This window comes from Odocoileus virginianus, chromosome 17 (assembly GCF_023699985.2).
Source record: "Odocoileus virginianus isolate 20LAN1187 ecotype Illinois chromosome 17, Ovbor_1.2, whole genome shotgun sequence".
Lineage (NCBI taxonomy): Eukaryota > Metazoa > Chordata > Mammalia > Artiodactyla > Cervidae > Odocoileus > Odocoileus virginianus.
This window is the reverse complement of record NC_069690.1, coordinates 39,885,524-39,890,720: the sequence shown is the minus strand read 5'-3', so window position 1 is coordinate 39,890,720 and position 5,197 is coordinate 39,885,524. Positions and strand designations below refer to the sequence as shown.

Here is a 5,197-nt window from a genome sequence, read left to right as displayed (position 1 = left end):
GATAAGGTAAGAATTCACTAGAAAAAAATGACTTTAAAATGGTGTGTAACCTTTAATAATAGTTCATTCCAGCAGATGTGTTTCCTTGTTTACTAGTTGTTAAAAATTAATTCATACTCAAGATAATATTATTTTTAAAAAATACTTGATATACCCTGAACTTGCCACAAATATCTCTCCATGCCCTTCCATTTTTTTCCCCTTCCTGTTTTCTCACGGCTCCGTGCTGTTTGTTTCTTGCTATGACTCTCCAGTTTCCCATTCTGAACTCTTGCATTCCTAGTATTTTTTTTTTAAGTGTGAGTCTACTGTAGGCCTGACTTTGTAAAAGTAGTTGAAGAAGTAATGTTATTTTGGTAAATATTTATTTGGCATCTCTGATACATTCTGCCCTCTGAAATCTAATTTCCTTCTCCCTCCCCATCAAAAAAAATATATATCCCCACCACTTGGCTAATTATTGGTGAGCTCTCAGCAAAATCTGAGGATTGATGTGCCAGGGGTCTGATTCCAAACAAGTATTTTGGTTTTTTTTTGGCCATGCCCTGCAGCATGCAGAATTTTAGGCCTGAACCCAAGCCCCCTGCAGTGGAAGCACAGAGTGCTAACTACAGGACCGTCAGGGAAGTTCCTCTAAACAGGTTTTAAAACCCAGCATGTCTTCTGAGCAAACTCCAGGAGATAGTGAAGGACAGGGAAGCCTGGCATGCTGCAGTCCATGGGGTTACAAAGAGTCAGACAACAACTTAGCGACTACACAACAAATGTCTTTTCTGCAACTCTTAGTGTCTCAAGATTCTAGAGCAAAGACTTCTGATGCCAGAGTTCATATTTTCCCAGGCTTTGGCACATAACTGTGAAGATGTTTTGCTGCAAAACCAAGTCCACTGATTGATCTACAATTATCCACTTTCTCTGCTCAAATAGCTGTCGAAAGGGTCAGGCCCCAGAAGATATTGTCATTACAACTTTACAGCAGTACGCAACTTGCCAGTAATTCACAAGCAGTTTGACAGCAGTCACACCACCCTCAACTCTGAACAACATTTTCCTTTCCTCAAGATCCGCCTCCAAACTTTTTTGCCCAGCACACATTTAACACAGTTGCAAACTTTCCATTTGGTGTTCTTTGTCACTTAAAATAATCTACGCATTCCCTAGAGCCAGCAGAGGCTACATTCCCATCCTTGAAAATCGTTGCCTGGTATTTCCTCATGTCACTATACCATAACTTGCAGAGTCATTCCCTTATTTGGCATTTGGCTTATTTCCTATTCTCCACTCTTATAAATAGCAGCACACGAATATCTTTGCACAAATCACATTTTTTTTCCCTTTTGGGTTATTTCCTTGGGGTATATTCCCCAAACTGGTAATACTGGGTTAAAGGGTTTGAAAAGTTTCATGGCAGTTGTTACTCACTGCCAGAAGATTCTCTAAGCAGACTATATTTAGGTTTTTCAGATGTTTAATGTTTCCCATGAAATACAATAAGGTTAACTTTTATCTTCTCTTCTTCTTCCATAATCTTCCGTAGGGAAGGGAGTTATAAAATTTCAAAACAAAACAAAAATAAGGATGAAAGAACTCTGTATAGCCAGAGATGAGCTCTTTTAAGCTAACTCGATACAATGCTACCCCGCAAGTGCTGGGGCAAAAAAAGCTGTATTCCAGGCAGAATAGAAAATGACATTAAGGTTCTGGGAAGTCATGTCAGCTGAGGATATCTGAGGCTGAGATAGTTTCATGGAGAAATTAAAGCTGGCAAGTGGCAAGATCAGGAAGTCTTGGTAAGGAGGGTGGGGAGAAAGGTAGAAAATAAAAAGAAAAAATGGTGCTCTCTTGTCATTGCGGCTTTTGGGGTGATGGCATCAGCAGAGAGAGAAATAAGCTGATTTTGTGCCTTTGAGATTCAAATTAATCACCATCTGTAGGTGACTTCTAAGGATTGTGAATGCTTGAGGACCTTGGTCTCCTTGGTTTAAGAATGAAAACCAAAATAAAACAAAACAAAAATAACCTACTGAGTCATCCATACCATCTGGTTCCTCAAACTACTAATAGTGATGATAATGGTGGTAGTGATGGTAATAATGATAATGATAAATGTGGTGATGGTGATTATGATGGTGGTGATGGTGATGATGATGGTCATGGTAGTGACAGTGAGGTGCCTATCACTTTTCTGAAGACTTTACACATTTAACTCACTTCATCCTCCCAATACCCTTTGTGATCCCCACTTTACAGATGAGGAGGCAGTATCAGAAAGCTAGGAAACTTCCTCAAGTTCACCGAGTGAGTAAGCCAGATTCAAACCCAAGCAATTGACCACCATACCTGGGCTCTGACCTCTGTACCAAACTTACCTAGGTGCCACAATAGAAAAATAGCTCATGTATGGCTATGCAGTAGAATACATGCAATAGAATATCCAACTTTAGGATCTTTAGAAAACTTCTGAATGTTAAAATTATTTCTGGTTCCTGTCTACTCATCTAAATTGCAACAATGTGCTATTCAAACATGTACTGTTTAAATTTAAACTATCAGTGGGTCTGTGTGTATATATAGCAACATCAAATACAATTTTTAAGTGCCTAAGAAAAATGAAAGAAAATACACCAAAATGTCAACATTGACTATCTTTAGATGGTGGAATTATGGGTATTTTTTTCTTCTTTCCATGTTTCTATTTTTTCGCAATTGTTCTATACTAAGCAGGTGTTACCATTTTTCCCCACTCTTTATTTTGAAAAAAATTTTAAATAAAAAATAAAGTGCAATGAATTTCAATATACACTTCATCTAAATCATCAACTTTTCACATTTTGTTTTATTTACCTATCACTCTCTCTCACTAGATACATATAAATATAGCTAGACACATTTCTTATTTTTTTAATCATTTATTTAAGGATAATTTGCAGACCTCAGAACTCCTTTGCTTTTAAGTACTTCACATATCTCCTGAGAACAAGGACATTCTCTTACACAACCACAGTCATATGCATACCTTTTTCATCCAAAAGAACTTCAGTTTAACAAAAACAAATAATTATAAATAAACTAAGGCAAACTAAACATTTTCTGTTTCAATACCTTGCACTCCCTGTTGTAAGACCTTTCCTTTCTCTTGGAAGCTCACCTGCCCTGCCTCATCCTTATCCTCATCCCAACCATGCCCCATCCCTGCCTGGAAAACTTGCAGAACACTTTTGACTTCCAGACATCTGTGAGCCCAAGTTTCCTGTCAGTGTTCTGAGTATCAATGGTATCAATCTTGGTATCAATCTACGCACTTCCTTCTCTGAAAGTCAATAGTTTGATTACTCAATTAACATAACACTTAGATTACTATTAAAGTTAATATTTTTATTTTGTTACTATAATAGAAATTTTAAAACTCTAAAGATTTTCAATTATTTTTTCCATAAAATGTCCTTTGGTTGCCATTGAGGTAAGAAGTGTCCATCTTTTTTTTTAATTGATATTATTTTTATGTATTTATATATCTATTGGCCACATTGGATGGCATGTGGGATCTTTTTTTTTTTTTTTTTTTTACTACCTACTAGGTAACTTTATTGAAAGTATCTTGCATTCGTGACGGATGCTTTCTGGGTTATGCCACACATTTTAACATTAAAGGTTAAATTATTTCCACATGCAAGTAGTGTGAATAGTTTTTCCCAATTGGGATCACTGATTATAAAAAGATGACACACCATATAGGCTATCTTTTTTAGCTGAAAAACTAGCAAACTATTATATCTCCTCCCAGACCACAAACTGAGTAGTAACTGAGCCTTCAAAGCTGAGAATTAGAATGCAAAACTAAGCCCTCAGAGCCAATTAAGGAAGCCCTGCCACGTACAGACTAATGAATGCCAGGGGCACTTACTCCTCCAGGAAGACTGAAGACACTCTGATAACCCCACTCAAAGCATTTATCTCAAGTAGCCTTTTTCCAGTTGAATAAAGATGATACATTGTTAAATTCTATTTCAGAAGGTTTTTTGCAAGTTGCTTTATTTACAATGCCAACTTTAAAAGTCACTGAACTAAAATTAAGTGGACAATGAACTAGGCAGAAATTGCTTTACAAAAAGGGAAAGCCCAAAATGCCACTTTCTATAGGGAACCCACAGTTCAATTTTATTCAGAGCAAAGAAAAGAAACTTTCAATCATACTAGAAGAAACTGGGCCGTAAGTTTGGGAAGTGTACTGAAACTACACATGCAATGAGGACAACATTCTGCTAATACAATTGACTTGCTGCTGCATTTGTTGACTGTTTTTCTAATATTAACAATTATAAACAAAGCAGTGCAACTAGTATTTGGAATAATCCTTACAGTATTACAGCGTTAGACACGAAATTTCACTTCTCACACCACTGGTTCTCTTTGCGTACCTGGGCTTCCTCTTCCTCAGTAAAATCATTTTTGATATTGAATGTCTTTCGAATCTCTTCAGGAGTTTTCCCCTTGATCATATTAGCAACAGTCTTGCAGGTAACATCAAGCAAACCTTTGATGTCTAAGTAGTTTGTGGCCAATGTAAGCTCAAAGAGTGTCCCTTGGTCAACTTTCAGGAATTCTTGATCCCAAAGAGGTATATCATCTGTTTGTTTTTCTTTGTCCTCATCATCCTCAGGAGGAGGAGGATCATCCTTGTGGTGGGTGCACCACTGAATGACCTTTTTCAATATTGCTGCATTAACATTTGGCAAGGGGACTGGATCATCATCTCCTTCATCATCCATTCCTAAATCTTCCAACATAGTCTTGATGGTCACAGACTGTTTTGCAATTTCAACATCAACTTCGAATATCTCTCCATCAGAACTCTGCAGCTTAATTGAAGGCATGGTATTAGGTCTCAAAGAGATAGAAGGCCGGATGCTGAAGTGAGCAGGGAGGCGTCGTCAAAAAGCAAAATCTAAAGGCGGAGAACAAGGCCAATATAGCGCAGCGAGACGGCGCGGCGTCTACATGTGGAATCTTAATTCCCAGGCAAGGGATCCCTTGCATTGGCAGAGTGATAACATTTTTTCAACTAGAACAATTTATTCATTTAACAAGTATTTATTGAGCATCCACCATATCCCAGGCATTATTGGAACTAAACTATTAATACCCAGAACTTTGAAGCATTTATTATGGCCCTGGAACTTCACCTGGGATACCTGAA

The 5,197-nt window shown here is 37.5% G+C and overlaps 1 pseudogene; it reads right to left on the bottom strand.

The window, feature by feature from the left end:
* Positions 1 to 4,131: 4,131 nt before the first annotated feature.
* Positions 4,132 to 4,945, bottom strand: LOC139039125 (S-phase kinase-associated protein 1 pseudogene; annotated as a pseudogene).
* Positions 4,946 to 5,197: the final 252 nt, after the last annotated feature.